Here is a 27352-nt window from a genome sequence, read left to right on the forward strand (position 1 = left end):
GCAATCCTTTGATCATAGATCTATACTTCTTCTACCAAACAATAGGTGTCTCATCCTTTCTAGATAACTTGTGTCTAATTACCATAGGTGTTCCAATGGGTTTACATTTTTCCAAACCAAACTTAGAAGAGATAGTGAATGTCCGTATGAAAATAAAGAAGATGATTCTGATGAACAAGTAGTAAGTGCTAGTGATGATAAAATTGTATTTGTAGCTATTAAAGAAGAAAGTCTAGAGAAAATAGTTTTGGTATCATAGGTTGAAAAGAAATCTAATTGGATAATTGATAGTGGTTGTTCACATCATATGATTGGTGATATGAACAAGTTTGTTAACTTTAAAAGTTAGGAAGGAGGCATTGTCAGAGTTGGAAACAATACAACATTAGAAGTTAAAGGTATTGGATCTATAACTCTTGATGGCAAGACTAACATTGAGGATGTATATTTTGATGATGGTTTGAAGCACAATCTTTTGAGTGTTGGATAACTAGTGGATAAAGGTTATCAGTTGCATTTCATAGAGAAGACATGCATGATCAAAGACAAAGATGGAAAGGTAATTAGAATAGGAACCAGATCTAGAGGTAATGTATTTCAATTGAATCCTACTGAAATGACATATTTTGTTGCAAAGATAGATGACAGTTGGTTATGGCATAAGAGATTTTTTCATATAAACTTTGACAGTATTGTGAAGACTAGTAGTATGTTTGAAGTTAGAGATTTGGCCAAGATTATAAAACCTACTAACACAATTTGCAAGGAGTGTGTTTTGGCAAAGCATAATAGAACTTCTATTCCCTACAAGAAGTTTACTACAAACCTAGAAATTGGAGATTGTACATACAAATCTCAGCAGTCCTATGAAGACTAAAGCATTCTATTGTGAAAGGTATTGCTTTGGTAACCCATGAACAAGATGGTATTTCAAAGAGAAGAAATAGGTCAGTAACAAAAGTAACAAGAGATATGTTAGCTAAGAATGATGTATCCAAGATATTTTGGAGGGAAGCTATGAATACAACAATCTACACCATGAATAGAGTATAGGTTAAGAAACAAACAAACAAGACCCCTTATTAACTATGGTTTGGTCACTCACCTACAGTTAAGTATTTCAAAAATTTTGGCAGTAAGTGTTATATCAAAAGAGATGATGATATTAGTAAGTTTGATGCTAGAAGTGATGAAGGTATGTTTCTTGGTTATTCAATGAAAAATCAAGGCTTATAGATGTTATAATATGAGAACTAAGACTATTACAGAAAGTGGAAATGTGAGAGTTGATGAGAAATTCAGGATACAAGAAAGAATAATTGATTACAATTTAGATGATGATGTTGATACTTAACCAAGGAATGATGAAGTATTTCTTGAGACTAAAAATGATTTGTAGAATGAAGGAGAGCCAAGGAAGGAAAAAATCTTGGAACCTTTAATAGAGCTAATAGCTGAGATAGAAACTCCTACTTTGGGTAAGAATATGACAAAGAATCATCCACCTGAGGAAATCATTGAAAGTAGAGATAAAGGTGTGATGACAAGAAGAAAAATAAATGAAGAACTATGTTTGATATCTCAAGTTGAACCTAATAATGTAGATGAAGCATGTAAAGATGATCATTGAAAGGAAACTATGAAAGAGGAATTGGATTAGATAGTAGAGAATGAGACATGGGAATCGGTCCCCAGACTAGTAGACAAGAATGTGATAGGAACTAAATAGGTATTTAGGAACAAGACGAATGAACAAGGTGAAGTTGTAAGGAACAAAGTAAGATTGGTATGTAAAGGTTACTAATAGCAAGAAGGAATAGACTATGATCAGACCTATGCTCCTATGGATATAATTGAAGTAGTAAAGTTATTCTTAGCATATGTAGCATATAAGAAATTTCAAGTATATCAAATGGATGTCAAGTTATCATTTTTGAATGGAGAACTTGAAGAAGAGGTGTAAAAAAAGAAACCTAAAGGTTTTCCTTTGATAGATGATAAGGACATGGCATGTAGACTACAGAAAGCATAGTATGGCTTGAAGCAAGCATCCAAAACCTGGTATGCAAGGTTGGACAAGCATTTGACAAAGCTTTGATATAGAAATGGTATGGTAGATAGTAATATCTATTAGAAATAAATTGATGATGGATTGATGATTTTGGTAGTATTTGTTGATGATATCATATTTGGAGGAAATGATGATGAAAGTGACAAGTTTGTAGTAGAAATGAAGAAGGAATTTGAAATGAGCATGATAGGAGAGATGAAATATTTTCTAGGATTACAAATTGTGCAAGATAAATAAGGAATCTTTATTTCTTAGGCTAAGTATTTGAAAGATTTACTCAAAAGGTTTTTTTTGGAAACATGTAAACCTATTGGAACATCTATGGTAACTAGACACAAGTTATCTACAAAGGATGAGACACCTATTTTTGAGAAGAAGAAGTACAAATCTATTATCAAAGGACTGTAATATTTGACCCACACAAGACTGGATATAGAAAATACAGTTGAAATTGTTGCAAGATTCCAAGCTAATCCCAAAGAAGTACATTATGGAGCAGTCAAAAGGATATTTAGATACCTAAAAGGAACACCAAAATTTGGATTGTGGTATTACAGATCTAATTATTTCATTCTAAATGCTTATACTAATGCTGATTGGGTAGGCAGTATGGATGACAAAAAGAGCTCCAGTGGTGGAGCCTTCATTCTTGGAGGAAGATTGGTTTCTTGGCTAAGAAAGAAGTGGGATTGTACCTCACAAAGTATAGTAGAAGTAGAATATGTTCCAGTAGCAAATAATTGCAATCAATTTGTTTGGATGAAGTAGATGTTAAAGAATATAAGGATAGAATTCAGTGAACATATTGTCATACATTGTGACAACACAAGCACAATAGTTATGTCTAAGAATTCAATGTTGCATTCTAAGACCAAGCACATTTCTATAAAGTATCACATGTTGAGAGAGAAAGTTGCAAAAAAGGAAATTAGATTGGAGTATTGAGCACTAAAGAGTAGATTTTGGATATCTTCACTAAGCCTCTTCCCAAAGAGACTTTGAGTATCTATGAGTATGCTAGGGGTTATGCCCATTCCTACATCAAAGTAGATGATGCAAGAGTACATTAGTCCAAGGTAATAGAGCACTATTATTTATCTAGACTGAATGCTAAGGCTTCTTGTATGGGAGAGTATCTATGATGGATAGAGTCATCTAGGACTCTTGTTGGATGTTGTTTTGAATAGTGTCTTTGGACACTTGAGCTAGTTAGAAATAGTTGTTGCAGAGATTGTTGGTTGCTAAAATCTTTGACATTGATGTCAATCAAGGAGAAGTTTAGCATGAAAAAAAATTGAGTACATTCAAGGAAGAAGTATAACATGGAAAGAAAGAAAGCACATTGAGGTATATCAATGAGGGAGAATGATTGATAAGAGAATTTGAAAAGAAAGATTAATAGTCTTTTGTAGTTGGTATTTTTGGAACTAGATGTTTTTCATCTATGTTGCCATCAATTCCAAAGGGGGAGGTTGTTGGAAGCATGAATGTTGATGATATTCCTATGGGGGAGTATTGTAGAAACATGATTAGATCATTATCATGATGATATGTTAATTTCATGACTATGTTTGTCATTGATATCAACATAGAAGTCTTCTGCAGTATCTAACAGAAGAACAATGGAAAGATCAAGTTGGTATAGACAAATCATGAAGTACATATAGTATCAAGGTTAAAGGGAGATACTACTAAGTGTCTACTATATGCAACTAACCTTGGAAGCACAAGATATTAAGACTAGAAGAAGTTATACAATTTTTGGTAAAGAGTATTGTAAGATAGAGTTTATAGAGGCATGTTCTAGTAAACTTGTTATATCTCTTTGTAGAGTTTTTATTCTAAGAAGTGGAATTTATAGATGTGAATAAGACATGTTGGTTATGATGTGGTTAAGTTTTCCCATCATAATGTTAAGTGTACAAAAAGAAATTCAAGTTGCAAGGTGAAAGATTAATGTTATCACTAAGTGTAATGTGTTCTTATAGTGATCCTATAATAATTAATTGAGTAGGTGTAAAAACCAACTTAGGGAATTCTTTTATGGATTTGATATAAAGGAAATCCATTTTCCTTTATCATGAGTATGCAAGGAAAGTGATTGGAAGCAACAAAAAGATCAGAATGCGAAGTTGAGCAAATTAGAGTGGAAGTGAAGGAAACTTCATCGTCATGGTTTTATTAAGTGATCTGAAGTTAGATACTTGGATCCGAGGTTCATGACCTAGTGTACAAGGCTTAACAATGATTGGTATAGTTGATAGGCTAGAGGAAAGAAGTTTGAAGTATAGTATATACAATTATTCTACAAGGAATAGTTGAGAGATCGGTGGGACAATGAGTTTAGTGATCTTACCCCAGAAGTTATTTGGATAGTGGGTCCTTCTATCTTCTACAACTCTTAAAAAGGTTGGCACAACTCCTAACATGGTTGGAATCTCCTAATAGGGCCTAACAAAGACTCTATTAATCTTAGATTAGTTTTGACAAGTAAGTGTCTATACACTTAATTCATTTACTTAGTTCATAACAAACAAGTAATGTATGTTGAGCACAACATATAAGTTAGAGCATGTTGAGTAAACTCATATGCCGAGTCACTCAAGTGCCAAGTAGATAGTATATGCTAAGTGATTTAGGAGCCAAGCAAGTAGTGCATGCTAATTCATTCAATTATTGAGGGACAACATTGAAGTCATAGTTAGTGCTAAGCACTAGGGACTTTAGATGCCAAGTAATACAATTTTCACATAGTTGTTTATATTGGCACAAACTACTATGTAAACCATTTTTTAGATGACTTAAAAATTGATTTGAAATATTTTGTTGATAAAGATGAATCTTAAGTGGGAATCTCTATGAATTACATGCATCTAATCAGGAAAAGGGAAACTTTAAGTGACAATACCTAACCCTAAGTCACCTTGGTCTTCTTAAGGAGCGAAAACCATAAAAATTTTATGAATTATTATATAGAGAGAAGGGGAATTTTCATGTGAAAATAGGACATTCATGGTGATCAAGGTATTATGATCTAAATTGCATTGCAGAATTAGTTAAAGGATAATAAAGGAAGGAAATAGTGAACAATAGACAGACATCTAATCAAGAAGGATCAAGTACACAATAGTATAGAGGTGATCTAACATCAAGAAATAGAGTGATAATTGCAAGATCATTGTTGAGACATTCTAATAGGTGAATCAATTAAATCTCTTAATAGAGTAGTCCTAATAGACTATATTGAAATCCTCTAACAAGGTTCTTACATAATTGTGAGTTGAAGTCCTTTAACTAGGAACACTTTTGTAGGACAAAGAAAATAGGCTAATCTCTAACATCTTATGAGCAAATAACAAACTCAATAACCATATATTAACACCTTCTAGTCTACCACGAAAGCCAAATGAATCAAAAGAAGAAAACAAATTTAAAACTCCCTCTTTCACTTGTAGCTCCCATGTCCTTCTTACTTCTCCATGTGATTTAGCTCCAATTGCCTATAGTGCACACAATTTGGATGCAAAAGCCTAGGATAATGATGGCGCTATGAGAATACTTGAACATGTGATTTTAGCATGAGAGATGGAGCAAAAAATAAGAAAACTAAGGAACGGAAATGAGAGAAAGAATGTTCATTTTATAATCAACACGGAGGATGAGAGAATTGGAATTGTCACTTTGGATATGTGACATGGCAAGAGATTCCTTGGACAATCCATGATGCATATGACACAAGATGCCAAATGTAGGATTTTATGATGCTTGGAAGTCAAACTTGGCTAAAGAGGGAATAGAACCTATGGCGCATCATACGACAGCTCAAACCCACTTAAAGCCAAGAATCTATGAAAAAGGAAGCCAAATATGGATGTGCATAAGAGAATAAAAATATTGGATTATGACATATCTTATCCAAGTGTCAAATGAGAATCCATGATGTGCCACACCCATGTGTCATGATGATGTCAATATTTTGTGGAATATTTGAATAAAAAATCCATTATTCCACACAAATAAAAATTAGTAAAAAATAGAATTAATGGTGGAAAATATGACTTAGGAAATTGAGAATTTCCATGGTTTGTGAATGATGAACCAATTAATTAATAAAATATCAATTAATTGGGGAGGTTAGTTAGAAAGAATAATTAGTCATCACATAGGGTTAAATTATAGGTTACTTAATCTTATAGAGTTAGTAGATGATCGGCCAATTTGATTTGATAAGTGCAATGGTATCCTTTAATGAAATGTGATGATAATGGAGATTGAATAGGATGATGATGGATAGACCAAATCCATGGTCAAATTTATTGATTGATCAAAATTGATAACATGCCAAGGATACATGACATGAATTAAAGATACGTAACATTTAACTGACATTATAAAATGCTACAAGATCGAGATTGATCAATAGGGTTGATCATAATAACATCAATAGACACTATCAATATTATTAAATGGTTGGTAATGCCATGATCTAACATTGGGAGACTCAACAATGTCAAAGATCAAATGATGTGAATGATAGTTTGACCTAGCATTGAGAGCCATGACAGTACTAAAGTTAGATTGCTAAGATTTCATAGATTGATAGGTTTCCAAGGCACTAAAAGCCACAACAATGCCTAGGATTGGACTAATGATGATAGATTTTGGATGTTTGACATGTTTTGGGTTGATTACAACTAATTTTGGGTGATTTTGGGTTGATTTGAAATGGTTTTGAATTGATATGAAATGATTTTGGAATGATATGAAATTGATGCAAAAGAGTATATGAATGATGATAGACACTGTTGGGATATCATCGAGTTGGCCAAAAGATTGAAATTAGTAGAATGAGAAAATTGGATGAATTATTATGAAGAAGTGATGAAACTATATATGTGAACCATTTTTGAGCATCTACATTTTTCCCCTCTTTGATATAATGTGATTTTGAGCATTGTGTCAAAGAATGCTAATGAAAAAGCCATAAAATCATGCCCCAATAATGGTGGTATATATTTATGTCCCCTTGAGAAATTGAACAACATAGGCATATGATAGGACAATTTCATTGACAATAAGAAAACAAAACCATAGCAATTGATGGATCAAAATTTGGTTCTAAAATGTGAAAGTTATGGGCTCTGGAGTGCAAAAGGGCATCACGACCAACATAGAAAAGGCCTCTTGCACATCCACCTAGGTAGCAAAACACTATAAAAGGGCTTGGAGAGGGTTTTTTAAGTCATTTTCACCTTCACTTTTGGAAGAAAAGAGCTTTGGAGCAAGGAGAATGGATCAGCTACCCAAGGAACAACACTATGGTGAACAAGTGCTTACGTTTCAAAAATGGGCAGATGTTGAACTTTCAGTGACTAAATTGAGGCCATCTTTGTACTTTTTATTATTTTTCATGCTTTTCCATGCTTTTTCCTACTTTTTCTTGCTTTTTAGGCACCTAGGAGTCTATTAGGGTCAAACAGGGTCAAATGGGTGTCCCAAGGCTAGCTTAGGGCATCCAAATGCCCCAACTATGCCCAAAACATAGCCAACTACATAGTGGGTGCACTTGGAATGCCCAAGTGCACATTGAGTACACTTGGTATGACCAAGTGTGCCTTGGGCATAGTTGGGAGCCCCAACTGCATCCTAGGATGCTCTAAGGGTCCAAACAGGGTTTGGATGGTCTCAGATCAACCTGAAACTTGGGATGGACTAGCATAATCCTAGGGGGATGTTAGAAAAATGTTAAGATGTAGTCAACTATGTTAAAATTGGTCAAAATTTGGTCAAACCTAGGGTAGATGTAGGTCAAACTTGGGTAAATGCAAATAGAGAACAATGCAAAGGGCTTGAAAGGGTGCAAACGAACTTAGAATGACCTAAAACTTGGACCACATGTTCAAAACCCTAGGAAGAGTTGAAAACATAGGCTAAATAAGCATAGGATGGTTTGAAAAGGTCAAATCTAGTCAAACTTAGGTTACATGGAGGGAAGAAAATTGACAGATGGATAGGGATAGGGTCAAAATGGTGCAAATGAGCTCAAAATGACCCAAAACTTGGTAAACATGCTCAAAACCCTACAAAGAGTTCAAAACATAATTCAACTTAGTAAAACATGCTTAGAAATAGTCAAATTATTAAAACTTGGGTCAAAAGTAGGGTAAACTAGATACAAAAGCATAGGAGGAAGACATAGGTGATATGATTATGTAGGATGAGCTACCCCTATTACAAACAAGGGGACATAGGCCACAAAGTCTTCTGTTACATCACCAGATGATAGCTAGTGAGTGGGGGATCTTTATTGTTCTTGCTTTATGTCATATTACATTCATGCCAAAGGTGAGGGGGAATAGGGCTCTATTGATAGCTTTGACAGAGAGATGGCACTCAGAGAGTAGTTCATTCCATCTACCAATAGGGGAGGTGATTGTAACTTTAGAGGATGTATGGCACATCCTTAGGATCCCTATTCATGGAGAGTTAGTAGTGTAAAACCTAGCTATGGGACAAGAAAAACTACACCACTTATTTGGATGTGGAGATGCAAAGCTAGGGATCTAAGATTATGAGATTAGGTGGGACCTATTGGTGGCACGTCATGAGTGGTTGATAGCTATGATCTATTGGGTGATCAATAGATTATTGATACTTGATAGGAAAGGACATGGATTCCCTATTGGATGGGGCTAAGTTCTAGAGAAAATGATCATGAAAGGTACTATGTTTTCCTAGGGCCCATGCATGTTGGCAATTTTGTATTACTATCTGCATCAAGTGGCATATAGAGGTGGGCTATCATTTAGCATTGGCAGTACATTGTTATAGATCTAGGGCCTACAAGCACATTGTAGTATTTAGGCCTCTTGTAGATCAATAGTTGGTAGAGGAAATGCCATATGCATATAGTTATAGGGGTGTACTGGCATGAGGACCACTAGGGTACATGAGGTACTTTCAACATCAAATAGACACTATGACATAGTTTATCTGGAGACTATATAGAGGTTTCCCCATATGGGATGATGATGATATTCACCTACCATACTACAAGCAAGAGCACTATCTCATTGGGCACATACTGATTGGGCACTTGGTGATAGAGATGTACCTACTAGAGTAGGTACAGAGATAGTTTGGTGAGATATAGGGTGTACCGACCAGTCTAACATTATTTTCTTGGTCTAGAGTAGAGGTCTAAGAGTGGGGAGCACCCATTAGGACATAGGTGGCATATGCATAGCTAGAGAGGTTACAATTGAGGATATGGGGGGAAATAGAAAATGTAGTAGATGCAAGTACAATGGTAGCATGTGATAGATGGTTTGCACAACATCGTCTAAGGCCTTTGACATATCCAATAGTACCAATACCACAAGCAAGGTCTCGGGTAGAGAAAGATGAGGAGGATGAGGAGGAGGAGGAGGATGGGGTAGAGGATGATGAGGGAGGAGAGAAGGAGGAGGATTATGAGGGAGAGGATGATTCTAAGGAGGAGGATGGGGGTGATGATGATGAGGAGGAGGAGGATGGGGGTGATAATGAGGAGGGGGGAGATGAGGATGCTAAGGACAATATGGAGGGGGATGATGAGGATTCTAAGGGGGAGGATGAGGGAGATGATGAAGAGGATGCTGAGGGAGAGGATGAGGGAGATGAAAATAAGGAGGGTGGAGATAGTGGGGGTGGGGATGGTGTTGGAGGTGGTGATAAGGGAGAGGATGAGAATGACTATTGGAAGGCTAGGGATGATGGTGGTGAGAGAGGTGATGAGAATGAAACAAGTGTAGATGCAGTTGCAATGGATGCAAAGGGGATTCTAATGGACTATGCCAATAGGACACTAGTACTAGTATAGGCAAGAACTAGTCAATTAGAGCTGATGGAGGTGATTATAGGTCTATGGAGTTAGTTGGATCAGGGTGTGGTAGAGAGGGATGCCATGATAGGAGAGAGAGATTAGGATATGGCAAAGAGAGACATTGTAGTGTGCAAGGTAGAGATGGTAGTGCAAGCATCTCAAGAGTTCATTAGTAGCATCAGAGATGCAAACTTTCAACAGATGGTGATGATGATGAGTAGGGCACACATGGAAGCATAGTACTAGAGGGATCATTATGAGAGAGTGGTTCCACAAAGGTAGAGAATAGAGAGTTTCCATGCATCAAGATCTCACTCCCATCAGAAACATAGGACACAGAGCAGTACAGGGGCAATGGGGCCTATGGGGCCACCACAAAGAGTAGAGGGATCATCCTCATGACTAGACAAAGGCTATGAAGCTAGGGACAACATAGGATGACATTGACAGACTCATGTATAGAGGGGCTTCTCTATTTTTCTTTTTGGTTTCTATTATGCTCTTTCATATTTCATGCCTACGAGTGATTAATATTGATGTAAACCATGATCACATACTGTAATACTTTTTGAGACCCTTATGAGATGCAGCTATGTTATGATGACTATATGAGATGGTTTATGCATATATTTTATATGGATGCATTTACGCTTTTTTATGTGGGCTTTTATATGATGACATCATGCATTGGTTTATCACATGTTATGAAATCTTTATGTTTCCCACATATTTTTTCTCATGAATGACTATTTAATGAAATGTAAATGATATGAAATGAATGAAATGTAAAATGATATGAAATGAATGCAAATAAAATGTAAAATGATATGGAATGAATGCAAATGACATGTAAAATGAATGCAAATGACATGTAAAATGAATGCAAATGAAATGTAAAGATAATATAAATGCCATGTTTATGCAAAGATGTATTGCTTTGGATCATTTTGGACTTTTGACATATGCAAGAATGTAGGACAATAATTCTTTTGATGTATCAGAGTACAAGACCAAGGTAGTGAATGAAAAAGACATAGAAGATGGAGGAGATGAGATGACAAATTGTTAGTATGATGGGAAGTCTTTTACTTTTGTAAAGTGCACTACATGTCAAATGGAGCTTTATATTGATATGGAAAATGGAATGCAATGCATCATGGCATAAAGGGCCAGAGTGAAAAATGCAAACCTTTTGCATAAACAAGCACGATGCAAATAGAAAATGACCTTGTCCTCCCTAAGGCATATATACATGCCCCAAAATCTTAAAGGTACATTGTAATAGACAAAAAATAATTAGATGACATGAACCATCTCGGCCATCCTCATAGATTAGTTTATATCATCCAGTGGCATAGGAACATGATCAAAGACAAAATAAGAAAAAATAAATCACTCACTAAAAAACATGAGCCAATAGCTATTCTTGTCCATTATTACTTTCTTTTTAGTGTTTTTAATTCTTTAGATAGTTTTTGATAGGTTGATCATGTGATAGGTTTGATTGTCAATTCTATTGATGGGTTCATAGTGAAATGTTGGATTGATTATTGGTTCATAGCTTAGATAGTGTGATTGTCATTGAAGTGTAGTGCTTTGAGTTTTAGTCCGTGAAAGTGCAAATGTTCACACCAAAGGTGTGATTATCCACAGTGACTATTGACAAAGTATGTTACAAATTTTTGATGGGTTTTGTGATGTTTAGGGTTTTTAAGGATATTTGAGTTTTTTGTGTTACTAATTTATTCAGGACATTTTATGATTTTTAGGATTCATTTTAGGACATTTTATGATTTTTTTAGTGATTTCTTCAGGACATTTTACTATTTTAAAAACTTTTTCAGGATCAAATTTGAATTTTTTGGATTTTTTCAGGATCGTACTTGAATTTTTTGGATTTTTTCATGATCATAAAAGTATATACAAGTGTTAGCTCCAATCTATTATGCAATAGGTCCAATGGATAAAATGTTCTTAGGGATATGCCCCTAGTTCAAGTTTAAACTCATGCACCTTGAGGGTAATATGCCCCTAGACAAGATGCAAACTATTTACTAAGGCCAATGATAGAGTATGTATAGACTGGTGACGCTTTAGGTAAGATAACAATGGATATTAACCAATTCATGAGCCATGACAAGGGACTAGGGATGTCTGGCAATACGAACGATATGATTAGGGAATGATAATAGGGGAAGAAACTAGATGGAATCTTGATAGATGGAAGAGCAACAATTGGTTACACATGGTGCATGTTTGCCAGGTTTTCACCATGGTACTTGCCCAAAGCACCTGTTTGCCAAGTTTTCACTTTTGGATGAAATTTTTCTCTTGACTCAAATTTTTGTGCCAAGATGTCTGTTTGCCAAGTTTTCATCAAGGCATTCATTTTTTCATGACTTTTCCCACTTTTTTCTTTTCTTTTCTTAGGACTTTTTGCCTCTTTTTTTTTATATTTTTTTAAGGACTTTAGATGGAATCATAAATGTTGTTGATGAATGCTGAGAAGATATATGTTGTTGGTGTTTCTATTTGATAATCCTTGGATACATGACTGACCATAACTACAAAAGATTTGTTTTGAGTCTATAGCTAAAATCAAACAACTAGAAAGGCCTCGAGATATACCATCATGTACCGTATGTAAGATAGTGTCTACCTCTTGCAAATCAAGGCATCTAAGGATAAATGGGTCAATGGATATGTTGTATGGGATGTCACTATGATGATGTGCTCAAAGGCTTGTTGGATAGAGGTTGTATTTTGGTTGTTGGACAAGTTAGGTAGTAGGATTGGGGGATAAACAACTAGATATAAGGAAGGATTGGGAGGATTGAGACTAATGACTTCCCACATGAAGGCTAATCGAGAGAGCTCAAAAAGACTTTGTTGCATGTTGAACACTGGAACACCAATATTCATTGCATCAACTTGTTTACTTTTTATCCTTGGGAGCTTCTTAGCTTTTGATTTTTCATGGTCTAATGGCACCTTTCAGTTTTCACCAAGAGACCTACTTTTGTCATTTTTTTGTCTTTTTGCTTTGCAACTAGAAGGTGGAGTTGGCTCCCCAAAATATGCCAATGTGTTTACTTTAGGAGAAATTTATTCTTTATAATCACCATTTTTAATTCCTTCATAGATTTCAAAATCTGTCACAAGAGCGTCATCATTTTCAAATCGATAAAAAATTGGTGGTCCATGTTGGTCACAATCCAACAATTCAAGATAACTTGAGGGGGTGTCATCATAAATGTTGAATGGGCTTTGGTTAAATGTTTATATATGGATATTTGATTCAGTGGTATAATTGGGGTCATGCTCAAAAGTTGGAGGACTATAGGTTTTAGGTGGGGTATCCTTAGATGCCCTTTCATTGTTCAAAACATCCATAGTCTTACACCTAGGTAACATAGTATTAGGAGGACCTATTTCTAATGGTTTGAATCCAAGCCCCAAACTAAGAGGTCATCCTTTTGTAGTGATAGGTTCAATTATTCAATTTTTCTAACATCCAAGACCACTATAGCCATTGTAGCCTTGTTTTTGCATGATAATAAACCTAGGTCCATACTTGTTAGGAGATACCAAAGTGGGTTTTTGTGCTTTTTTTCTTTCTCAATATACATAGATGTATTCACATTGATAGAAGTGGCATGTTGTGTACTAATCTTAGAGTGTTGGTCTTGCAATAGTTGTGATTTACCATAAGATTGGGGAGAAAGTGGTGACTCCCTAATGTGGAATACTTGAGACATAAAGTACTCTCCACACCCATTGTCTTCAATCTTCATCTTTTCCTTGGCCTTACTGAGGAGTATATTTGTGTCCACATAATTAGAGGAATCTATGGGTTGTGCTTCACTTTTTGTTGGGACTTGGTATGTAGCAGCATCTATTATATTAGCACAAAATTGGAAAGGATTTGGATCGCTAAGGATGGTAACTTCCATATTGTTATAGGAAAACTTTAGACAGTGATGATATGTAGAGGCCACTACTTGCATGGCATGAAGCCAAGGGCATCCAAGTATCATGTTGTAATTCATTTCAATATCTAGGACATGAATAATATGTCTTCAGTAGCTAGACTAATTCCTATGGGTAATATAATAACACCCTTGGAGAAGTGGTCACCATCATCATAGGCTTTTATTGTGATTCTTCAAGGGGGATCCACATCATCCTCAGAATAACCCAAACCCTTGACAAACTTAAGAGTATAGATGTTCAATCCTACTTCTACATCTATTAGGACATGTCTAACCTTGGCATTATGGATAAAGACTTCAAGATGAAGGGGATTATTATGGTTGGATCTATCTTTAGGAATATCCTAAGGTGAAAAGGTGATATGTTGTGATGCAGATAGGTTGCCCACCATTGCTTTGAACTAGAAAACATAAATGTTATCTGGGACTACAAACTCTTTAAGGGCTTGATCCAAGATCTTTTGATGTTGGGGAGATGCATGCAGTAGGTCTAAGATGGATATTTACATAGGGGTCTTGTTGAGCTATTCAGAAAGGCTATAATTAGATGAAGTGGGAGCAATAAGTCTACTATGGGGTGTGGTTCTAGTAGAGATAGTAGGTGAATATGGAGCTCCAGGTAGGGTGGGCTTGGTATGGCATGTAGTGATAGCACAATGAGGGTATTTAGCCTTTAAGGTGAATGTGGATATGTGAGAATTAGAGTCATTTAAATAATTGATTGTGTAGTCATATCCAATGCATGTGTAGCTCACATTAGCTTGTGAGTTTGAGCTGGAGGGTTTCTCTTTGTCATGATTACCCAAAGGATCTTTGAAGATAGTGTGATCAGGGTTGGATGCTAGTAGTGATGGATCGACTATGATTACACCATCATCAATGAGTTCTTGTATTACATGCTTTAGTTGGAAACATGATGAGGTTTTATGTCCTTTAGTGTGATGGTAATCACATAATTTTTTCTCATACCACCAAGATACTTTAGTTAGTGATTCATCTTTGATTGGGGGTAACTACAGGAAGTTATTACTAAGTAATTGTTGAACCACAGTTTCAAGAGGTATCCCCAATGGTGTAAATTCTCTATCTTTTGTTCTAGGATGTCTCTGAGGTCCATCCTATGTGGAAGTCTTAGTTTTTTGTTGTGGAGGTGATTTTTTATTAGGATTTTGTGAGAGGTTGTGCTGTGTTGTACATGCATCCACAATGCCATCATTAGTCAAATTCTTGTTTTTGGAGAAAAAAAATTCCTTGTCATTAGATGAGTTGGTGTTTTTGTTTTCCTTGTTTTTCTTGAGGATTCCCTTACAAATAAGAGCACCTTCAATACTAGCCCCTTTTTTCATCAATTCAGAAATGGTACTTGGACTTTTGACTTTGAATTCATACATTAAGTTAGGGACTAAGTTTTCACTGCATAAGTTAACTTGTTGTTCTTCAGGAATGTCTAGTGAGCATTGACTAAGCTTCTCTAGCATAGTAAGAATGTGATAAATGGTTCTCCCATATTTTGGTTAGTTGAGCACAAATTGGAAAGTGTCACCTCATTTGCAATGTTAAAGGCAAAGTGGGAGATGAGCTTTTCTACTAGCTCTGATAGCACTAGGAATTTTGGAGCATTTGAGTGTGGGCCCACCTAGAGAATAGGGGAGAAATCTCATGAGGTAAGTGGGCACATCATTGAGTTTGGTACAAGAGGCATAGAATTCTTGAATGTGATCAATAGGGTTTCCTTTTCCTCAGTATCTTTCAAATCTTGGAGCCTCAAAGTGTTTTAGGAATGGAGGCATATACAAAATTTTGTCAAATGGATTACGACATAGGTCCCTTTCTATATATAGAGCCTATTTCTTTTGGACTCCCAATGCCTTGACTTGTTTGGAAAGTTATTTGAATTGTTGCAATATATATTCACTAGGATTTTGCATGATAGCTTTCCCTTTGAGTCTTTTGTGCCTATGAGTAGACCATTTGCTATGGTAGGAGCTATGTCTACTAGGTTCTAACATTTCTATGTCTAATAAGTCTAGTGATGTGTCACTAGGTTGTGGAGGTATGTTAGTACCTCGACGAGCAAAGGGTCCTTGTTGTGGCACATGCTAGGGTACTTGTTGTGGTATTTGATGTGGCACTTGTTGCAGTATTGATTTTGATTGATATACCATGTGTTTTTGTTGTGCCATATGTTGTGGTTTTTGTTGGGATACCTTTGTAGGTTGTATGTGAGACCATGTATGTGATTATTGTTGTAGAGGTATCTATTGAGGTTATTGTCACACATGTTTTTGTAATAACTATTGCTGATATGCAATTTGTGTCTCAAGGCATCTTTGGTATTCCAACTATTGTTTGAGTTGCTCTAGTTGTTTAGCAAACATGGCTTGTTGTTGCTGGATTTTTTGTTGATACATTGCATGGAAGTCAAAGGCATTTATACTGGATTGAGTGTTAAGGACATTGGATCCTTGCACCACTTGTGGTTGTTATTGTTGTAATTAATGTTGTTTTTGATATGTGAAATCAATGTTGGATACATTAAATCCTTGGACTATTGTAGGTTGATTTTGTTAGGGTAGTTGGTTATGTTCTTGAGAATTGATCACCATTTTGGTATTGTTTCTTTGGCACCTTTTTCTATTAGAGGTTTCTCTTTGGGACATCATATTGACTTGACAATGAGGTGCATTCCTTTTAGGAATAGGTGTAATTTCAATAAGAATTTTCCTTTGTGCATCAATAGGGATTGTTGTAGTTGGTGTTTCACATGGTGTACTTGTGGGAGGCTCCATAATATTTGACATCATGACACTTGGTAGGGTTAGGAGCAAGGGTGTACTTTGTTGATTTTCCTCCAAAGGAGGTATATTTGGCATCCCTAGAGCACAAGTCCCTTTAGGCACATCTTTTTGTTGGACCATGTGATTGAGATCAAGTCTTAGCATCCTTTTGGGATACTTAGGAAGAGTTTTTTTTCCCTTCATTGGTTGTGGTTCATCGAACAAGGGATTAATGTTGATGTGTTCAAATGTACCTTGGAGGATTTCAATGGTTGATTCTTGATGGGACTTATAAGCACCATTATTATATTTGAAAACTCCAAAGGTTGTTTTCCCTTATCTAAGTCCAAATTGATCGTGGGTTGTATGTTTTCAATTGTTGTGTTGGTTTGATATTTGGACTTAGATCCCTCTAAGTTTGGGTTGAATTTGACAATTTCTTGGGTTGCCAAAAGTTTGAAGTTCTTACAAATTTTTTTTGCCTTGACATGCCCTAGCCATTTCTTCATCAGTGATGCCATAGTTAGTGTTAGAGTCATCACTTAGGTGTAAAATATCTTTTTGTGTGTTTGGCGTATTATAGTTAAAGGTACTTGCTTTGGGTTTGTTGAATTCAAAGGAGTGTGTTTGTTCATCCTTGAGTGTGGTTAGTACACTTCCACCTCTGGGTGGTATTGGCACAAATATAGGTTCAAAGTTAGGACTCCATTGAACCATCCCATGTGTATGAGAAGTGTTTGAAGGAAACCTCATGGTAGGTGCATTGTTTAGGTTTTGTTGCATCATCTCTTGGTTATGGTGATCTTGCAGATACATGTTTAACGGGTTGGCAAGTAATAGTTTTGATGCTCAATTTGGTCTTTTTCAAAGGTTTTTTGGGTTTTCTTGCTCTTCCTTCATCTTGGATGAGGTTTTGGTTGTGTTGGTACCTCAAAAAACAAGGGTTGGTAAAGTTCTTCGGGCCTCTGAGCTGATTGTGTCCTAGTGAGTGTTGGCATGATACTTAAAGATGCAAATGAAGTGGAGGAAAACCTAAATGGACTCCCTACCTCTCAAGTGTGCACCTAAACTACCATCTATGCCTAGATAGTACCAAGTGTGCCCTTGGTGCACTTGGGGCCATAAAGGTAAGAAGTTGGTAAGTAAGAGGTATGCAATGGGTAAACATAGGTGTTAGGGTGCCTAATATGAAAAATGTGAATGATTTGAGTGTTTTAGAGTGTTTTGCAAGGTTTAGGGATACAATACAAGATGTGGATGTGCAAATTAGGGTTTTGGAACTTAGGATGAAGTCCCTGATTACCAAGTGAACTTTGAAACTACCAAGTGTTCTCTAAAACGACCAACTATGCACCTAAAGTGTGTAGTTGGTAAAATAGGAGCGCAATTGGTAAAATAGGTCAAAACATGAAACTTAGGATGTGAGTATGCAAGATATGAGTGTTTTTTGGAATTTTAGGTGTTTAAGGATATTATGCAACCTAGGAAAATGTCAAATGAAGTAGGGTTTTGATATGCAAGTTGAAAATGTCTTAGGGAAACTATGCAAATAAAAATGCAAAGTGACATTTTGGAGGTATGCAAAATGAAGATTATGCTATGTAAAATGAAGGCTAGGGTATGAAAAATGAAGGTTAGGGTTGGACCTTGGACTTGGTAATGATGCTAGAGGTTAATGTATGCAAGGTAGACTATGAAAGGGATGGTGTTCTAGGGATGATAATGATGCTTAGGTGATGCAAAATGAGGGTAAGTGATCAAGGTGACAAGCTGGTTGATAGACAATTTGATAGGGTTTGATAGTGAGAATGATGCTAAGGTTTTCAACAATGCAAGATCAGGGGGATATAACACTAGGGTAAGTCAAAATGACATTTAGGGACACTAAGAATATGATTATGCTAATGATAAAGGTATATGAAAGGTTTTGAACTTAGGTAAAATCTTTAGAAAGTACTGTGTCTAAGAGTTTAAACTTGTGATAGTGAACTTTTGATCTTGACCAAAAAGTGATAAAAGAAAAAAAGATAAAATTGATAAAGATGAAAAGGTCAAATCTATCAATACATAGACAAAATTTGACCAAATAAAATGATAAGAAAAGAATAGAGGACTAGTCAAGATCCATCATCCATCAACACTAGGAGATACTCTAGGACTCGTATGTTGTTCAGATTTTTGACTAAATTCAAAGGTTTTTGGGTTCAAAATGATGTTTAAGGGGCTCAAGATGCTGGTTATGCTAAGCAGATATGTAATAAGAAAATTTCCTAAGATGCAAAGTGAGATTTTGGGTACAAGATGTCATTTTGGGTCAAATGTAGAATGAGGAGGTACAAAGGCTTCTAAATGTAGTTTTAGGGTCCCAAAATGTGGTTTGGAGGCCCAAAATGGTCATACAAGTGCCCAAATACACTTTGATAGTGCTAAGTGCACTCCAATAGTACCAACTATGCCTATGGTACAATTGGGGCTCAGAAGGGAGTAGTTAGTTGTTTCAGTGCACAGTTGGGAGACTGGATTGAAGGGTTGTTGATTCTAGGGTGGTGGTTGTCAAGTTGCTATGCCAGGAAGCTAGGATGTTGGTTTTGATGTTATGATGGATCAAGAGATGTATAATGAAGGTTACAATGTAGGGAATGGTGTCCTAAGTGAAGATAAAGAAGATTATGCGATACAAAATGCAAATCAGGACATGTTAATGCAAGGGGACCTATCTAGGTTCTTGTGAACACTCTAAAGCCTCATAATGCTATCTGGAAGCCCAAACTGGGTTCTTAAACTACCAAATGCACTCAAATAGTACCAACCATGCCTATGGTGTAGTTTGGCCTAGTTTGAGCATAGTTGGTTGTTTCAGAGTGAATTGGGAAGCTAGGTTAAAACTAAGGCAATTTTAGGTGCTATGGTTTCCAGATTGATGTCATAGTGAGCTACATAGTAGAGGATAGTGCCAACACTAGAATAAAGGTTCAAAATGATTTTAGGACACCTAGAATGATGGTTAAAGTGTTCAAGATGAGGGTTGGGTATGCAAAGATGCAAGATGGATAATGCAAATTGCAAGTTTTGGGGTTGAAATGCAAAGACTAAAGGATGCAAACTAAACCCTAATGAATGCAATGTGAAAGATGAGGGATGCACAATGGAGACTAGAAGATGGAAGATGAAGCCTAGATAATTCAAGTATGATTCTCAAACTAGGGTTAATGCAAGTGGATTCTATGCAAATATGAAACCTAAGGTATGCCAGCACTTCTAGGGATCTAGCATTTCATATTTCCCAAGGTTTGAATGTATTAGACCGAAGTTTGAAAATTTTTGGCCAAAGTTGTAATGTTTTGATAGTGTTTGATGTTTTGACAAGGTGTAAATTTTAATGTTTTCTTTTATCTTGATTAATTTTTTACACACACACAAGACACATTAAGACATGAATAGCTATTGTTAAAAGTGAACAATCACACCACAACCTAAGCATTAGGACTATATCCACTAAATTCTTACTTGAATCAAAATTCAACTATGCTTATCCAAAGTAGACAACTTGGGACCTTGGCACCACAGGCTCCCCCTTATAGTGCACTCACTTCTTGGGGCTATCAAGATCTGCTTCCCAAGAGACATGACTTCCCAAGGGATTGTTGTCTCTACTAAGGACTATGAGAATGTAGGATGTCTTCACAGGCATGGGTGACCCCTTTAGTAAGTGGATAGAATGGTTTTTGGCCACTAAAAAAATATTTTTAGTAAGGGCATTTCATTTGGAAAGTGAATGATAAACTTTTGCAGAAGGTCCCAAGAACTAGGGTTTAACGCACAACAAGGTACTGGGGGACAGCTATCATGAACAGATGTCACTGACATGACTTTTACCATAATTAATTTTTATATAGCAGCTAGAACATTGACCTAGCTTTGGCCCATTACCACTCTAAAGTTAACCCCTGGCACACCCAAGATTGGATATCTTGGTCCAAGGTAGGCTTCACTATAGAAGTTACATAGATTTCTCTTACACCCAAGATCCATGAATGGCAAGGGCAGAGGATACATCCATGCAAATTCTATGGATTTAAACACTATAGACACACCAAGTAGAAAATAAAAATTTCATTTTAAGCACCAAACAGAGTGTTATTTACTCTAAGAAATCCACACACATGGTGTTGACAAACACACAAGGTCTTTGACAATGTCCTGCAAACAAGCATTAGTAGTTTGTTATGATCATTTCTTCATCCCACAATCACCACATGTTGCAAAAAGACCATCAGTAACACAAAAAAATCTACCCTAGGTCCTAGAAACAAATAGAAACCTTAGATGCAGATTATAATTGAAACATGTACTTTTTATGAACCAAGTGCACTCTGACAAAGCAGACTACACCCTAGGAGGCCAGAATGACCCAAAATGCCCCTAAGTGTACTCAATGCTAACTATTCCCATGATGCACTTGGGGCCTAGAAGGGCATAGTTGGTATTTTCTAGGTGCAGTTGAGAGGTCAGTGGCAAGTTGTGGGGAAATGATGCCTAAATAAGACCCAAAAACTAAAAATTTTGAAACCTATACTCCCAAGTGCACCTAGACAATGTAGACTATGCCCATTATGTAGTTTGGGCCTAGAAGGGTGTATTTTGTAAGTTCTAAGCGCATTTGGTGACTTGGAAACAATAGAAAGGGGTTATGGTGGCTCCTAGGGCCCTAAAACTACCTTCTAGGGGTCCCAAGTGTGCCTTGATAGAGTAGAGTGCACCCTAGGACAACAAGCTAACAAAATGTATAGAATGAAAGCATATAATCACATTACTAGACCCCCTAATTAATCTAGTTGTGATAAGGAAGTGTAAATAGTTGCTATACTCTTCTAAGTGAGCTCCTTCCTTGCACCTACAAGCACAAAACAAGAAAACCCGAGTTAGATAAGCATGTTCGCGTCAAGTTCACCAATTGTAGGACCAATAAAATGGGCTAATGTCTAACATACTATGATAAAATCACAAACTCAATAATGATATATTAACACCCTCTAGTCTACCATGAAAGCCAAATGAATCAAAAGAAGAAAATAAATTTAAAAATCCCTCTTTCATTTATAGCTCCCATGTCCTTATTTCTTCTCCATGTGATGTAGCTCCAATTGCCTATAGTGCACACAATTTGGAAGCAAAAGCCTAGGATAGTGATGGTGCTATGACAATACTTGAATATGTGATTTTAGCATGAGATATGGAGCAAAAATTAAGAAAAATAAGGACTAGAAATTAGAGAAAGAATGCACATTTTATAATCAACACAAAGGATGAGAGCGTTGGAATTGTCACCTTGGATATGTGACATGGCAAGAGATTCCTTGGAGAATCCATGATGCATATGACACAAGATGCCAAATGTAGGATTGTACGACACTTGGAAATCAAACTTGGCTAAAGAGGGAAGAGAATCTATGGCACATCATATGAAACCTCAAAACCACGTAAACCCAAGAATCTATGACAAAGGAAGCCAAATATGGATGTGTGTAAGAGAATAAGAATATTGGATTATGAAATATCTTAGCCAAGAGTCAAAGAAGAATCCATGAGGTGTCACATCCATGTGTCATGATGATGTCAATATTTTTTGGAATATTTGAATTAAAAATCCATTATCCCACACAAATAGAAATTAGTAAAAAATAGAATTAATGGTGGAAAATATGACTTAAGAAATTGAGAATTTCCATGGTTTGTGAATGATGAACTAATTAATTAATAAAATATCAATTAACTAGGGAGGTTAGTTAGAAAGAATAATTAGTAATGATATAGAGTTAAATTATGGGTTATTTAATCCTATAGAGAGAGTTAGCAGATGATTAGCCAATTTGATTTGATAAGTGCAATCGTATCCTTTGATGAAACATGATGATAATGGAGATTGACTAGGATGATGATGGATAGACCAAATCCATGGTCAAATTTATTGATTTATCAAAATTGATAACATTCCAAGGACACATGACATAAATTAAAGATACATAACATTTAACTGACATTGTAAAATCCTATAGGATCGAGATTGATTGATAGGGTTAATTATAATAACATTGGTGAACACTATCAATGTTATTAAATGGTTGATAATTCCATGATCTAACACTAAGAGGCTCAACAATGTCATATTAGATTATGTGAATGATAGTTTGACCTAGCGTTGAGAGCCATGGTAGTACTAAGGTCAAATTACTAAGATTTGATAGATTGCTAGGTTTCCAACGCATTCAAAGCCACAACAATGCCTAGGATTGGACTAATGATGATAGATTTGGGATGTTCAACATGTTTTGGGTTGATTAGGATTAATTTTGAGTGATTCCATGTGGATTTGAAATGGTTTTGAGTTGATATAAAATGATTTCATAATGATATGAAATTGATGCAAAAGGGTATACGAATGATGACAGACACTGTTTGGATATGATCAAGTTGGCCAAAAGATCAAAATTAGTAGAATGAGAAAATGGGATGAATTAGTATGAGGAAGTGATGAAACCATATATGTGAACCATTTTTTAGCATCTACAACTTCTAACAGGGTGTTGAAATCCTTTAATAGGGTAAGACTTCATAGTATTTGTAAGCTTTCAATAGAGCAGACCTTTCACAAGGTAGATCATGTTTCATGATCAAACATTTTAACCTTAATTGGATATACTTTATTACTATAGTAGTCAAGATTTGTGGGTTTCATCCCCACCTCAATTTTACCTTCTTATTGAAGTGTTTCTGGGTAATCATATATTGTGTCATATATTGTGAATGCTTATTTGTTTACATACTTTAGATGTATATGTTTTACATGGTATTTATGTTTACTTATTGAATTGTGAGATGAATTTATTGTGAATGCTTTTATGGATAAAATTCTGAAGCACTAATTCAACCCTTCCCCCCCATATTAGAGTTTACCTTCCCTATTGTAATTTCAGCAATTGGTATCATAGCATTGTTCTCTAAAAGTAAAGCCTTGCAACTTTGAATAGAATCTTTGAAATGGAAGTCTACAAGTTGAAGAAGATTATTGAGAACCAAGAAATTGAAATAAAACTCATTCTACATCAGTTGAATGAAGCAAGAGAAGATCAAAAGAAATCATTGAGAAGAAGGAAGAAAATTTCTATTGAAGAGAATGACACACAATACCAAAAGATGGATACTACTAAACTATTTGAAAATGGAAAGTCCAATGAATTTGATGCAATAGTTGTAGATCTAATGGAAAAGAATAGAAACCTGGCTAAAGATATTAGAAATCTTAAGATAGAGAAAGAATCACAAGCCATATTACTATGTGAGGTGACCAAATAGAAAAAGAAAGCTATGGAAGATAAAGTCATGATTAAAGATAACAAAAGAGTTTTGACTACTAGACTAGAAGAGAAATCATCAAAAGTAAATAGGATCGCTCACATGCAATTGGAAACAATGAATAAAGTCATGATTCCTAATCATGAAATAAATAGTAAAGACATTGAGATCACAACACTAAATTTGTAGAATGAATAGTTGAACAATGATCTAAAAAGGGAAAAGGAGTTTTCTAAAAGTTTCAATAAACCCAATGAAGCCAACCAATACTTTGAACAATTGGTGAGATCCCATAGATCTAACAATGATACATCTGGACTAGGATACACTAGTACTAAAGAAGGAGAATCATCCAAAAGTGTTGAAGAAAGATGTAACAAAGATAAGAACTCCAAACCTACTTGTCATAATTGTGGAAAGATAAGACATACTACTAATGTATGTAGGAGCAAGATTTTAAGTTAGAATGTTAAGAAAAAGAACATGGGCCACTACCACAAGTGCAATAAACAAGTTCATCAGACACATGAATGTAGAACCAAGACTATGCACACTCAGAGATTCGAAGGATATTGTTATAACTATCAAAAGTATGGACATAGAGCTTTTTAATTCAAATCCAAACCCAAGTGGTCATCAAACAAGAAAACAAAGGTAAAGAACAATGGAAACTCTTATAATTGGAATTATAATACAAGGTATAGTTTTCACTACTATCAAGAGTATGGACATGTTCCTGAGAATTGTATTAGAACAAAATTCAAAAGTGATTACAAAAGATGGTTGAGTCAAACCACATGTTTTAGCAATTTGAAGACTGGTCACATAAGTAGACACTGTCTAATAGGTCAAAGGCACCAAGTTGTGAGTTCAATAAAGGTAAAGGAAAGGCATATGTTGAGAATGTAAGAAATGTGATGAACAAGACATGGAAGAGAAAGGAAGATTATTGTACATCAAGTGTAGATGGGATCACTTCACCTAAAGGATCAGGTGATCACACCTCATCAAATTAAGCAATCAAGAGGTATGTGGGACTGATGTTTAAAAGATATACCATACATCAGTTCCAAGGATTTAGTGTTGAAAATATTACATATGCATAAGTAAAGATGCAAAGTGTTGTTAGAAATCAAGGATAAATCTTTAAGTTTTGTTAGTTTTTCATGTTCTGTCGAGCATGAAAAGTTTCATATGGTTGCCAAGTAAAATGTTACTAGATGCTGAACTATTAAATTTGTTAGCCAATGCCAAGATCATAGTGGTTTCCAAGCATATGGAAATATGCGTGGATGCTAAGTGAGTTAGAAATTCAATTGATGTCAAGCTTACAACTATGTAAGCACTTAGCATTAAATGCAATGTTTTAAGGGCCATTTGATCAATTTCTTGTTCATTTGACATCATTCAAAATTGAGGAAGAACATGAAGAGCTAAAGGTGTTCTATAGAATTTTATCTAAGCATTTGCAAGAGATTTAAATGGTTTTTTGACATCATTTTAGCAAAATTTATAATGAATTTATCATGTGTCGAGCTATGCAGTTTCAAATTTCACATACCCTAGGTACATGAAATGGTGTCTAGTTCTTCTAAAGAAAAAGATGTAGAGGGAAAAGAGGTTTTAAATGTTCAGTTGATTAGGAATGAAATAAAATAACCTATTTTCAAGGCTATCCCAGATATAGCTTATAAGTAGGATCCCTCTGATGCATTGTCTATGATACCACTGCAAGTCTTGATGATTCGAGATTTTAGGAATTGTTACACATGAATAATTGGAAGCATAGGAGACATAGAAATTAGAGAATCATATGGGATTCTATGCAAAAATTAGGCATTGAAGGAAGAATTCAAGATTTTCAAGAAGAAAGGATTATCTCATGCCCTAGATTTCTCTAGTGTCTTCAAAATAGAGTGGATTAAGATTGTTTTAAGAAGAATTCATGATAGGTCTATATGGTTAGAAAATGGGCTAGTAAAAATATCAAAGAAGATTTTTTACAAGGTAACAAGGTATCCAACCCTATATTGGTCAAAGACCATGAGAAGTGAATCAAAGGAAGTTATTGAAAAGAATGCAATGGAAGTATGGAAAAAAAGGGGAATGACCATTGACACTATCATAGATCCCCTAATAACTTTTGTAGTGAGGGTAATAGCACACAAGTTTTATCAGTCTAGTAGATTAAAAAATGTACCTTGCATTGTAGTAGATATGGGCTATAAATTTGTGAAAAAGGATCATACCTATGGTCTTGCTGAGTTGCAGTTGCAACAATTGATTGAGAATTTGGGAGCCATAAGGAAAACCAAGAGTGTTCAATGTAAATTTGTATCTATTCTAGTATGTATTTTCTTTTATGTGTAGAATACATTTCCTACATTTGGTAAGGTTGCATGGAAGGTGAATAGATAAATTATGGTTCAAATAGGAGAATTTATTGAGCAATTCTAGGTGAAAGCTTTGAGTCGGTGATGACTAGTTATTTTGAAGATTTTAAGCAAACAATAAAGAAAAGACTAAGAATACCAGCCTCACTAGTGGACAAACATTTCAATGATGTTTTCTTCCTAGTTGATATTGATTTCACTTATGTACAAGTAGAAATTCCTAGTGTGAGATGGTTAAGGCCATTAGATTATGAAATCAATGATGATGAGGCCTCTACAACAATCATAGCATTACTTGTAGAAGAAGTGGATAAGGAATCTCAAGCATTTGGTAATTATGACTTGGCCAAATCAAAGATCACTATGGATTTGAAGATTGCTTCAGTGATGAGAAAGAAGATCAAATTGGTGAATAAATTGAAATAAAAATTGGGTGAAGGAGCCAAGAGGAAGAAGAGGAAGAAGATGAAGAAGAAGAAGACACATAGGCTCAAGCACCATTGGAACTAACACAAGGTTAGGGAGAAGATCAACAAGAGAAGGAGGTAGAAACTATAGAAGATGTTAAAGAAGAAGAAGTGGGAGAAGCACCTATAACTTCTGATAAGAAAAAAATTAAGGCAAAGATTCATGTAGTGAGCAAACAAAAGAAGGTTACAAAACTTAACCATCCCAAACCTACAACACCTACCATGAGGGCTAGTACAAGAGTCACTATACAAAAGGCTAAAGAAGTAGCTAAGCCTAAAGAGAAGGAAGCTTGAGCATAGAAGAGACCAAGGAGGAAGTATGTTGCCCAAGCTAAATCTGACAAGGAGAAGATTGAATCAGATGAAAACAATGAATTCCAAGTGGTGCGTTACAGTCCCTCCTCAAATCTAGACAATTTATGTGAGAATGTT

The sequence above is a fragment of the Cupressus sempervirens genome, chromosome 1, assembly GCF_028749045.1.
Source record: "Cupressus sempervirens isolate cs-2001-9-10 chromosome 1, ASM2874904v1, whole genome shotgun sequence".
In the NCBI taxonomy this organism is placed as follows: Eukaryota; Viridiplantae; Streptophyta; class Pinopsida; order Cupressales; family Cupressaceae; genus Cupressus; species Cupressus sempervirens.